General features: G+C 32.8%; 1 long non-coding RNA gene across 2 annotated transcripts; it reads right to left on the reverse strand.

Annotated features, from left to right (window-relative positions):
- Positions 1-3,581: 3,581 nt before the first annotated feature.
- Positions 3,582-6,718, reverse strand: LOC133833827 (uncharacterized). Of its 2 annotated transcripts, XR_009893153.1 has the most exons (4): positions 6,597-6,718; positions 6,436-6,514; positions 4,822-4,887; positions 3,582-3,760 (listed from the first exon to the last, which is right to left on the reverse strand). It is a non-coding gene; the product is annotated as an uncharacterized LOC133833827 (long non-coding RNA). The 2 variants fall into 2 exon arrangements; XR_009893154.1 differs by lacking the exon at positions 4,822-4,887.
- Positions 6,719-14,133: the final 7,415 nt, after the last annotated feature.

Consider the following 14,133-nt stretch of genomic DNA (forward strand, 5'->3'; position numbering starts at 1 on the left):
TTTTATATGGGAAATTATGTCATATTTTATCTAGAATTATGTATTATCTTCTTACAAATAAATTGTGTTTGCTTGAATTAGTTTGATTATATTGTTAGATATCTCGCTTGGGGTGTGAATAAGGGTAGTTTTCACGTCCCAACTTCACAAAAAAAATTAAGACAGAAAAATACAGAACTTGATGCAAAATTAAGACAGCAAAAATAAATTTTAAAATGTTATAAGAGGTTTAAAATTGAGTGAGAAAAAATTAAGATGCCAATAGAATTATCCTAAAACTAATTTTCCTATACAGTAGAAAATAAAACTATGACTAGCAGATATGAACAACTAGTGTCAAAGAGTAATTGTGATTGAATTAGTACATTTTATACATGTATTTTAGACAAATAATAGTATAGCTAACTTTCTCTTCTCACAATTATATTAATAAAATATTATTTCTACTAAATACAAGAGGGAGATGGCAGAGACGTGGAAAATCGATGAAATCAACTTTAATGTTTGGGGTTCTACCATGGAAAGCTTTTTGTCTCCCTCTGACTCTCAACGACGTCGTTAAGAGCATATTCATTGTCGCTTTTTTAACTGTACTTTTTGTTTTCTAGAGAAGTAAAAAATATATATATGTAAATTCATTAGGTTAGTTAAAGTGATTAGGTTTGTATCTTTCATTGAAAATTGTTCTAAATAATATCTAGATATTAATTTGGATTCATCTCATGTATCAAATAAGTATAAGCTAAGCAAGGAATTAAACTTGGCACATCGAAACATCCAAAAACAACAATCTTTACTAATTATAACACAAATATACAGAAGGAGACAAAACTTGGGAAAACAAAAACCTATGAATTTAGTGGTTTGATGAGAGAATGGAAAGAGTTCATCAGAACCCATTTGGCCAAATAATAATTCTAATATATATACACTCAAAAATACAAGCCTGGCTAGTCAAGACTCGAGAGAGAATAGTAGCAGAAGTAAATAAACTTACAAAACAGGGGACTGTGATAGTTGAAGTAGTAACAGCAGAAGAGGCAGCAAGTTGAGGCCACAAAGGGACAATGCCATCTCTTACTGGTGCCTGGAAAGGCCAAGCACGACCAAACTTAGGGGTAAGCTTGAGTTTCCTTTGGCATTTTGTTTAGCACTGTCTGGACTATGGTAACATGACTCCAATATATTGTATATGTTTAGTCCATCAAGAACCTACTAACCCCTCAGATTAAGAAAAATACAACCCATTACCTATTTTTTCTTTCATAGAATATATATATAATCACATATACATGTTTATATGTAGATAGATAGATTTACCTGGCTTACTCTCTAAAGTTTCTGGCTGCAAATTGCTTAATCATAGTTAGCATGGTAATTTCCTTTACAAGTAGCTCTGGCTGCCTAGTAGTCACAGGGTGTTAAAATCAGTTTAATTCCAAAAAACATGTGAAAGTATCTAATTTTTGAAGTGAAATACAATCAAAATTCTAAGTGTAAGTCTACTCATATAAAATATAATGGGGTAAAAGAGAAATAATTCAGTGTTATCAAGAATAATAAAACTACTCAAAGTAATAAAAGTAATATAGATAGAGATTTTGTTAGCTATGACATAATGAGAGAACTATGTATCATGTTGAAAGCTTGGCTATGTTTTAACTTCAAAGAAAAAATTCAACAATTATTTAAGCCTAGTAAATTAGACAAACAACCAATCAAATTAGTTGACCTGTATGACAATAATCTTCCAGAGGTTCCATATCTTAAAAGAATATATTCTAGCTCGGGGGAAAAAATGACACTCTACCTGGCAACCATCAACAGTAGTGATATCCACTACTTTCTCTGAATCAACTCCGAAAGTAGTCTTAAAATGTTCTTTCAATAGATTTACTTGTGCACTGTATGGGGATACAATTGCAAATTCCTGACTTGATTTGAGCTCGGGGTATGCACTAACAAATTTCTTAAACAAGAGGAAAACAAATTCAACCTCATCATTATTTATCCAAGACCCGCTTCCTGGGGGTTTAGTCAATTGTATTGATTTTCTTTCAGATTGGAGACATAAAAAACTATAGTCAATTGTATTGATTTTCTTTCAGATTAAGAATCTAAGTTTCTGTTTAGGAAATTAATATATATTGAGAGAGAAAAACAATTTTTAATTAAAATCCAAACCTCAACGTAATTTTTGTGTGTTATTTGAATTTTTTTTACTTGGTATTGATAGATGGTTAGGTAACCTTTATATGGGACATGATGTCAGATTTTATCTAGAATTATGTATTATCTTCTTACAAATAAATTGTCTTTGCTTGAATTGGTTTGATTATATTGATAGATATCTCGCCTGGGGTGTGAATAAGGGTAGTTTTCACGTCCCCAACCTTAGGGTTTGAATAATAAAACATTATACATATGAGTTGTGATTAGCTTTTTTATATCTATGCTTATGATATGCAGATGGATAAAACTTGGATCCATCTTAATAGGTTAGCAAATAAAATTATATAGTTTAAGTTTAAGTTCAAGTTCAAGTTTAAGTTTTGGTATTTTATTATTGAAGTATCCTTCAAAATTGTAGCGCTACAAAGGAATATGAGAGAAAAGCTAGGGAGTTTGTGAAGACTGCAGTAATGAATGCCAGTTTTCCGAGTAAGATTCTTTCTCCATGCAACAAATGTTAGAATCTAAGACATCAACTTTCGGATGAAGTTGTGGACCACTTAGTTTTGTACGGCATGGAAAAATCATACAAAACATGGTTTCATCACAGGGAAGATCTAGTTCAAAGTAGCACAACTAAGACAAGTTCTACATATAATTTATTTCGGGCTACTGGAGTATGTTCAAGTAATGTCAATGATTTAGATGATGATAAAAACGATGATGATTTTGATAGTCTATTAGGAGATGTTGAATCTCCATTGTATGAAGGTTGTTTGAAATACACCAAAATTTCATCCATCGTCGAGCTATACAATCTAAAAACAAAGCATGGATTCTCAGATGTTTGCTTTTGTGAGATGTTGGAGATGATCAAAGCAAATGATAATCTCCTACTAACATCTATGTATGCAATTAATAAGTATCTAAAGATGTTTGATCTGAACTATAAACATATACATGCTTGTGTGAATGATTGTTGCTTGTTCACAAAAGAAAATGCTAATGCCCAAGTGTGTCCCACCTGTCAATATCCAAGATAGAAGCAAAATGAACACACAAAGGAGATTCTACAAGGGCAGCCTGCAAAATTGTTAAGATATTTTCCTATTACACCAAGGTTTCAAAGGATGTTCAGAAATGAAGAGACAATTTCATGCTTAAAGTGGCATTCAACTAATAAAAGAATGGATGGGAAAATGAGCCACCCGGTAGATTCAAAGGCTTGGGATGCAGTTAATGAGAGATGGCCAGATTTTTCACTTGAACTGTACAACCTTCGACTAGGACTTGCTGCTGATGGGATCTGTAACGACCCGGATTTTCAAGACTCGATAATGCGGAAATATAAATGTTTTCATTTAACAAAATGTCTCAAAAACCCATAGAAAAAAAAACTTTTTAAAAAGTCGTATGGCCATACTTAACATTTAGTTACAAACATGTTTTATAAAGATTAGAGTGAGCCTAGTTTAGGAAAATTACACAACATTTCCAAAAATAAAAAGGCTTCCCAAAAGGTCGGTCCACATGTACATTTGCAAGGAAGACTCCAGCGCTCACTGCTCTGCCTTGCCCTTGCTTTTACCTACAACATGAAACAACTAGGTAAGCGAAAACGCTTAGTAAGATCAACTTTCAAACAAAGCATGTAGAGAAATAGGGATCCGGACCCATCCGGACCCTACACAATCAATTTCAAGAACACTAAAGCGTCCTGGCAAACTTATGGTCATGCCTGATAACCAAGGATAAATTAATTCACATCTAGATAAAAATCCTGCACTCAGAAAAATCCCAGAACAAGCAGATATATTATATCACAACTATATCTTATCAACAATTATATCCCTGCACTCAGAAAATCCCAGAGCAAGCAGATATATTATATCACAACTACATCTTATCAACAATTATATCCCTGCACTCAGAAAATTCCAGAGCAAGCAGATATATTATATCACAACATAATTCAAGACCAACGCTCGACAATTTCCAACAATTCATGCGTAACGCGCCCTCCAACATAATTGCTAATCTGTAAAAGAGAACCGAGTCCCCACACTAAGATCTAGCCAATAAATATTCTCATCAAGGGTAACTATCGTGTTACCTAGGGCATCGCTACTTATTCAAGAGTGTAATCCAATTTACACGGTTTTACGGAGACTTCTATGTTAATCAGTGGTGCTGGTGAGCAGCTGCCCCTAGGGTGTTCAACCTCACTCAATCTTGGCAACCCCTAGTATCTCTAGGCACTCTCACGGAATGGCCAATATTCACGGCTGCTATCCGGGAATAACTTATCAGAGCACTTGCTCGGATTCTAACCGTCCAATGATTAAGTAAGCATGAGGGCCCCTAGGTCCCATTTATCTTGGCGCCCCTAGGTTTAACCAGCTTATCCTCATCTCATGGCCACTCGTCTCGGTAATGAACCGGACATAAATAAAATCAAGCAGTGTGACGGGGATCAACCATCTAGGATATGACGGACTTCTACCGTTCATATTTTCTAAATCAGCACTCACTAGACTAACGTCTCTAAGCAACTTTCTATGACAGCCTATGTATATGCATGTATCCCTATACTAACATACAAGACAATAATCATTTCATGTTGCAGCCATACAATATAAGTTGACTTACTTGGAGTCCTTAGCGCTCAGCAAGTTTTCACCCTCCAACGTTCAGTCCAGTTACGCTTAGCCAATACTGTAGTTATCCATACAGTATACTCGGATTAATTATGGCACTAATAATTCATTATTATTATTTTGGGCAGTTTGGTCATTTTAATAAAAGTCATTTGTAAGGATTTACAATCCTTATTTGGTTTTAAACCTATTAAGGAAAGTTATACAAAATATTCGAGACTAAACCCTAAGTCTCGGGGAGACCTATCCTAAGGTCTCGATACCTAGGCTCGGGTATCACAATGGTATTTCCCACAATCCGCTAAAAATCTTATTCTTTCCAGGTATCGCTATGAACCCACACTTTCGACTAGTCAGTTAAAATATGTAAGATTTTAGCCGGTATTATATCCAGAAAATACAAATAAATTCGTTAATTATTTTTAAAGAAAATAAACTCTTTAAATTTTCCTTTTATTTTTCTTAAGGTCTTAATATCTAAAAACTGTTTTAAGAAAATTGCCTAATTTGTCTTAATTAGGAAAACCGTTATAAATTTCTCATCTTGACTAATTAATTTTCCAAAAGCAATTAATCAATTTTTACTTACTAGAAAAATAATTCATTTAATTATTTTCTCAAAATATAGGGTTTTAAACCCTCTTTTAATTTATTAACTATTAATAAATTAAATCTCTTATTTTTAGAAAGAATAAAAACTCTTTAATAAAAATAATTCATTTAAACTCAAAGGGTAAATTTTAGTGAAAATATGATTTCAAGACTTACCAATTTATATCTTGAAATAAGCAAAATTTTACTTTTTACCTTATGTTCCAAAATCTCATTTTTACACTAAGTGTGTAAAACCTAATTTTCACATTTTTAACTACATACTTCGTTAGTTCATAACTTGAAATTTACTTACCCAATTGTTACCAAAATTTCCCAATTCCATTTTTGTTATGCCATTTAGGTCTTTGTAAAATCTTAGGTCAAAATGAGCATTTTTGATTGGTGAAATCATTTTCCAACAATGAGGTAAAAATGACCTTATTTTCAAGTCCTTATTTTTTCCAAACTTTGACAGTTAATAACTTTCAAACCGTTTAATATTTTCTTACCAAATTTTACAGTGGACTAATAGGTTATGCCATAAATATGTCCACAAAATTTTAGAAAAAACTGGGTTCATTTTCCCTATACAGTGGCTGTCCAAACTTGGTTCCGAAAATAAGAATACGAAAAAAACAGTTTTTTACCTAATCTTTGAAATAGCATAACTTACTCATTTCTAAACATTTTTTAGTATTTCAAAAGCTCAATTTTATGTACTCAATCTCAAAAATATCACAGTACAATTTAATTTTACAAAAAAAATATACAGTGGTTGCTTGACCCCTTGGAAGTCACAGCTCAAAACATGTTTTGTTTTAGGGTATCCTACAAAACCCTTGGGGGTTTTGGTTCCCATTTTCAAAAATCAATACACATGCATCATAAAAATTATTAAACAACTACCATAACCTTATTACATCACCAACAAGAAACTTTAAGCATTAGATATACAAAATAATTCTTAAAACTAAAAACCCTACAACAAAATCATCAAAAGTAAACTTTTTACCTCTTTGGTGTTCTTGCTTAAGGTTTGGACCTTCCTATTAGCTTTGGCTCCTCCAAAACCTTTCAAAAACCCTAACCAACTTCCCCCAACAACATTGGTAATTAGATATTTGAAACTCTATGATTAAAACTTGACAAAAGTCTAGATTAATGAAACTTTACCTTAGGGAAAACCCTTCCTAGACCAAGACTTAGCTTCCAAGTTTCTTTGGTGTTCTTGGGGTTGAAAATGGAGAGAACACTTGAGAGAGTCTTCAAAAATCAGATGAGAATGAATGAGGGAGGGAGAGTGGTCGGATTTGGGGGTTAGAATGGCTCACACAACTCTTCAAAATATCACAAAACACTTGAGTGCTTTTCTACCCACTTGCCCACTTGACTTCTTACACCTTTTTCACTCTCATTAAGTTTTAATCACCAAACTTACTATTAATTAATTAAATTAAATGTCTCTCATATTTAATTTAATTAACCACAAAATAAAATTTAACCTAAGGTCCATTCATGGAATAAAATTCCCCATTTCGGCAAAATTAGGCATTTACCACAAAATGCCTTAAAATTTCCATTTTCTTTTAGGTATATTATTTTTGACCAAACTTTAACTTTTATGAATGTATTTTATGCCCAAAATATAATTGCCATGATTTTTCGTTTTATTTTCCGAGATTTTTACCCGATCAGGGTTTTTGTGTCGGTCCAGGACCGAAAGTCTTATCTTGACTTTTAAAATCACAAAATTCATATTTTGGCTAGCAATAACTCATGGAATACTTACAAACAAAATATAATATTATTTAAAATAATATTCTTAACCCGGGGGAAAAATCCCGACCCGAGTCGTTTAAAGGTACCCGAAAATGCAGGACGTTACAATACCTACAATTTATAAAGGTTTCATCCTCGAAACTTAAAACAAATGAGGATACAACTCCCTCATCTTGTCTTCTGTTTCCCAGGTTGCCTCTTCAATTCCATGGTTACACCACTGCACCTTTACCAATGGCACCGTCTTGTTCCTCAACACTTTTTCCTTTCGGTCTAGTATCATAACCAGTTTTTCCTCATAGACGAGTTGAGGATCCACGCTCAGCTGCTCATAGCTGATTACATGCGAGGGATCATGCATGTATTTTCTCAATAAGGATACATGAAACATGTCATGCGCCTTAGACAGGGCGGGCGGAAGAGCTAAACGATAAGCTACTTCCCCGACCCTCTCTATGATTTCGAAAGGTCCAACGAACCTTGGGCTAAGCTTTCCTTTCTTTTCGAATCGCATAGCCCCTCGTAGAGAAGCTACCTTCAGCAGCACATTATCGCCAACCTCAAACACCAGGGGTCTCCTGCGTCTATCAGCATATTTGCGTTGTCGATCAACCGAAGTTTGCAAGCGTTGCCTTATCCGTCGGATGTCCTCTGTAATCTGATCAACCTCAACGATATAATAATGCTTGATTATTTTACTTTTAAGGTGCCTTTATTTTGGTGCGATTGGGCAAATATTCGAAATGGTGTTAAGAAGTTGGATTTCTATACACTCGTAAATTTTAATATAGGGCAAAATCAGTCTATTAGGGATCCATATGTATTAGCATCTCAAGTTAAAAAGGCATTTTATGCAAGAGAGAATGAGTCATCTAATTGGTAAATAACTTTAAAGGATTCAAATAGAGGGTGTTTGGGGCTAGAATGAAACAATTTGTATGATTTCATTCAAATTTATGCTACTCTTATGACTCTTTAAATGTAATTTTTTTCATACTTTCAATGAAACAAAGCTGATTTTATTTACTGTTTGGTTGATATTATGTTTCTAATTTTATATATTAATTATTTATCTTATTTAGGAAGATAAGGATATGATGCATTTATGATTTCAGTTCTTATGTTATTTTGTTTTTTATTGAAGTAATTTCAATAAAAAATGAGTACATTACGAAAATCTCCGAGAAAGTAAAAAAAAACACCTACACCCAGGTGCATTATGCAATATTGTTGCCCAAAAAAGAAAAAAATCATTAAAAAGTCAAGCTGACTGGGATGATATGTTGGACGAAAGACCTATTCTAAAGAAAAAGAGTGCCCTACGTAAGTTTTCAGCACCTGCTAGAGTTGTAATAGACTCACCACCTGCTCTTAGTACAAGAGCAGCAACTCATCGCATGGTTTACAATGGGGAGCCATCTCCAAATGATAATATAGCAAACATGGAGATGTCACTTGGAAGTTCAAGGACTAGAAGATCCCTTAATCATGAAGTAGAAAGGTTATTAGAAGTAGGAAGAATTTCTAAAGAGGTTGAAAATGAGGAACTGGAAGAAGTGGTTGAGGCTGAACATGAAAAAATGGCCGAAGTAGAATTTGAAGAAGTTGCTGAGGTGGAGCTTGAAGAACCAGAAATAATGGTTGAAACAAACGAAAATATAAGTATTTCCCCAGCTATAAGGCAACAAATGCAGCAAGCTCTTAGAAAATATGATCAATTACAAAAAACAAGTGAGACAATTCAAAATGAGTTCCAAGAAGCACCTAAAGATATAATTGCAAATGAAATGAATGCACTCAAAAAGACTAGGGGCAGGACTACATTGGAAAATCTTACTAAGAGAAACAATGACTCGATGAAAATAAATTGGAATGAAAAAGGCCAACCAGTTGGTACTAACTCAGTACAATTTTCTTCTTTTATGGGTGCTCTTGTGAGGGAGATAGTTCCTTATACTATTTCAGATTGAAGGAAAATTTCTCCAAACATGAGAGACGTTCTTTGGGCATCTATGCAAGTAGCATTTACAGGTTTTGTAGTTATATTCTTTCTTTTCTTTAATATTCAGCTCTCATCATAAACATATAATATGTTATTCTATATCTTATTGTAGGCAAAATATGATTTACATGAAGATTGGCAAAAGAAGATGTGCTTTGAAATGATAGCAGACCTATGGAGATCTGCAAAATCTAGACTAGTCAAGGATATTATTGATGCTAAAACTGAGAATGAAGGACTAGCATTAAAGCCAGATTACATAAAAAGTGATGTAGAATGGAGGGTGTTTGTTAAACAAAAAAACTAGTAAAGAACATATGGTATGATTTGAAATAAGTGATTGAATATAAGTAGAGATCAAAATATTTTTTTCCTAATGTTGGTTTCTTATTAAATAGGCTATAAGGGCCAAATTTCAAGAGAGGAGAAAGAAAAGTGTTCCACACACCTTAAGTAGAAGTAGATACGCCCGAACAATCAATAATATGGTAACAATTAATATTTTTAGTGAATATATTTTGGTTCTTATTATTAGTCTTTAATTTATATTCTACATTTTTTTATTGTGTAACTAGGATTGATGCTTTTCAGAGAGCCCATACCAAGAAGAATGGTGAACCAATCAACCAAACAGCATCTGAAGTTCTTGTGAGTATTTATTATTTAATTTTGGATATTTATACTTGTTCACTATTATTGTGCATTAGCTGTACTATTTTATATGTAGGAAGAATTGGCTGAAATTATACGCGAAGACCCAAAATCTGGAACTACAAACAATACCGATGAGGATGCATTAACAAAATTATTTGGTAATCCAAAATCTAGATGCTTAATCGGACAAGGAAGGGGGGTAACAAAGTCAAAATTAACTGTTGTTAATATGTGTAAAGACAAGATGACATTGTTGGAAGAAGAGCAGCTAAATATGAAGGTTCAAATTGTTGAAATGTTAAATCTACTTAAATGACACTTGGTAACAATTCTTTCTCGCACTTATATAACTAAAAATTTGTAATTTTGAAATGAAACTTATCTTGTTATTTATATTTAGGGTGGTAGAGCAACAACAAGTGAGGGGCAGTCCCACAATATTCCACAATCCAACAATATTCCTTCTCCTAAGGTAAATCTTCAAATTGTGTTCTTTCTTTTTAAGGAAACAAATACAAATATTAATATATTATCTTCAAAATTAATTTTGCAGAGTGTTGGAGTTAAAAAGGGCCATAACTTTACAGAAGCAAGGAACGCTTGCTACTTGCTCGATTGGTGAAATGCAATTATTGCTCAAGGCCGTTGGGATTTTAGTGATCCAAACTTAGAGGTGCACGGAATTCCTCTTGGACCAGATTTTATGCGTGTATGGGTTGATATTGTTGTTGTGCCTGGTGCTTATTTATTTCGTCCTAACTATGCGATGCTTACTATACGAGAAGTTATTGGTTCAACAGTTGCATGGCCTTCTAAAAAGGTTATTCCAAGAGGTATTTATTTGGTTATTTGATTATATAAATGCTTGTTCACCATTTTGAATTAATATTATGCACCATTTAATTAAAGTTCTAAGGTCACTTGAGTATATATATTTGTAGTAATGTGTGTAATATAATAGCTTGATTACTATTCAAACTCAATTATTGTAAATTTGGTTATGTGTCATGATGTTATTGACTATTTTAGATGAATGATGTGATATTTCATGACCTCATTAGTTTTTCTTTTATGTTTTATTTACCAGATTCAACAAGTGAAGTGCAAAAGAAAATCTGAATTGGAAAGCTTTGGTGTGCTGACATTTGGAAGATTATGAATTCATACCTTCACTTTTGAATATGCAACTGTTTAAGACTATTTTGTTGACTATTGCGAGAATGTTTTGTTTATGTTAATTATGCAATGTTGAATATCTTAAGACTTTTGTATTTTTTTTTAGATAATCTTGAATGTATTTTGACACAATTATTTGGTTATATGTGTTATGAACCATATAGTTGGTACTAAAAAATATATTTGTACAATGTTAAGGGTCTCTTAAGTATATTAAATGAACCGGGCTTGAATTAAAGCAATAAAAAATAATTATAATGTACAAGTTTATTTAATAATAATTCAAGTCTATCCAAATATTAGAATATTACAAAAAAATGTGTTATTGTATCTTTTACAATAACACTGGTTTATAAGCATAAAATTATGTTATGTAAACTATTTTGTTAAAATGCAGAAAGTGTGTTATTAAAAAGTGTATCATAACACTACTTTATAAGTACAAAAAATATTATATAATCTATTTATATATAACATAATGAAAGACTTATCTAACTATTAAAATAACACAACAAAAGTTTTATCATAGGCTATACCATAACACATGTCTATCACTACAAAAAAGTGTTATGCAAAGTGCTCCGACCTACTATAACACTGCTTTCCTTAACACATCAAAAAGTGTTATGATATATATTTGATAATACTTTTTCGGTCTTATTAAAAGTATTTTTTCTTGTACTGATTTACCCTAAATTTAAAATGGGATTAAACTCAATAAATTTGTTCCACCCAATTTAACTATATCACATGGCTGACCACCCCTTTTGTTATATATGTAATCATATATATATATATTTATAAAGGTTAATAAATATTTCCTAAGAAGAAAAAATCCAATTTGACTTCCCATAACCTTTTTCACCCTTATTAAGTTTTAAACACAAAACTTAACACATAATAATTAAATTAAACATCCCTCACATTTAATTTAATGTAATGACCCACTAATCTAGACTATTTGGACCATTAACGAAACTATACATAAATCTTACATTTTTGCGAAAATACCATAATTTATTGAGTAACTTGCAAAATAAGAGTTATTTACAAATAAACAGAATGCTAAGAAGGATTTGGGATCCCATTGTCTTTAAAAACAAAATATGATTTAAATGAAAAGAATTACATAAGAAAATGCGGAAAATACATATAAAACCATAAAAATTAAAAAGGAGACTACATCCTCGAATCGAATAACGCTCGGCCCCTTGACTCCATTCATCATCGATACACATCCTCCAAGCGTCACGAATCTTTCCACCTCTAAAGCTTATTTCCTGCACATAAACAGAAAGGAATGAGCCTAATGCCCAGCAAGGAAAAATCTAACACATAGTCATAAACATAAACATAATTTCATAATAACGTAAAGACATATCATAACACATAATACACTTATTATAATGGCCATTATTACTTGGGGTCCCATAGACTAAACAAGCTTATGCCCATGAGATTAGTGGGGTCCTACCAGCTAAATAGGCATATGCCCACAATCTTTTTGGGGTCTTGTTAGTCAAATAGGGCATAAGCCCAAGCCTACAACAAACACATGCATAACATATTCATAACATATTCATATCATATCATAACATAACACATAAGATAACATAAACATAAACATATAGATTCTAGCCTATTTTCCTTACCAAAGTTATCGGGATATGTGGACTGAGTTGGGACTTTTTGGAACACTCCTAATAACCATTAGAAAGAGTGAGTCTAAAGAAGAAAGGAGATGAAATGAAAGAGAATAGGAAGACTAAACCATTAAAAGAAAATATGCTTACCACAACTTAAGTGCTTAAGAACTTGGATTCCCTAACCAAAATAAGAATGAGGTTAGGAAATTGAGTAGAAGACTAAGAGAAAGGAAACATAATACAGAAAGGAACTAGAGTTTTGGTTACCTCAAAGATTTGCAAGATCAATCTAACCTCCACCGAAATACTATAGAACTCCCTTCCCAAAGTGTTTGATAAGCTTATGATGTTTAAGCTTATAGTTTTTCCCCAAACCAGGTGTTTACACTCTCACACTCACTTAACACTAGCAGCTTCTGAACTTAGAGCAAATGGTGAATAATGGCTGGGTACTAGGTCCTATTTATAGAGTTTGGGAATGATAATATCTTGATTTTACTTGAATAAAAATAATGGCTTTTTAGGTGAAAATCATTTGAATAATCGTTCAGCAGAGGCTGAAGACTCGTTCAAAAGATGCTGGACTGTTGAAGGAGTTTGAATGGCTGAAAGGAAATGAATTCAAAAGAGTTTGAATTCATGCTGAAGGAGGCGATATATCGCCTGGGCCAGTATGCCCGAGGCGACCGTGCATCGTCTCGTGTTTTCCGTATCTACGTGCTGCGATATATCGGCACACGCTGAATATTTAAACACGAAATTACACATTTTTAGCTAAGTTTGAATGGAGTAAACAGCCTTGACTAAGCCTTCAACGTATTCAAAGCTGTTGACTGACCCTATAACATTCAAACTTTACCCTTATTTAATTTAATCCTCCAAAATACTTAATCCTTAATTACCATTAATAACATGTGCTTAAAATCCTATTGGTTGATGTCTAAACCTTATAATATAATAAATATAATCCATAAAATCAGTCACATTAATCAAACCTTAGGTTATACTTAATATTCTTAAACTATAGGTTAAACTTAGAAAATCTATAAGTACTACTATGAGTGTCCAAATAATTCCCGGTCTAAACCAAAAATCCATGGTAACAAAGATAACACTAAACATACTATAATACTACTAAAAAATTAGCTAAGTAAAGTTCTTGGACTCTACAATTCTCCCCTACTAAAAAGAATTTCGTCCTCGAAATTTACTTACCAAATAACTCTGGATACCGGCCTTGCATGTCCTCCTCCAACTCCCACGTTGCCTCGCGTTCAGAACTATTGCTCCATAGGACTTTGACTATAGGAAAGCTCTTGGACCGTAACTGCTTCATCCCTCTATCTAGGATGCTAACCGGTCGTTCCTCGTAACTTAAGTCTTTTTGGAGCGCTATGGTATCGTACTTGAGGACGTGAGATGGGTCTGACACATATTTGCGTAGCATCGAAAT

This window comes from Humulus lupulus, chromosome 5 (assembly GCF_963169125.1).
Source record: "Humulus lupulus chromosome 5, drHumLupu1.1, whole genome shotgun sequence".
NCBI lineage: Eukaryota > Viridiplantae > Streptophyta > Magnoliopsida > Rosales > Cannabaceae > Humulus > Humulus lupulus.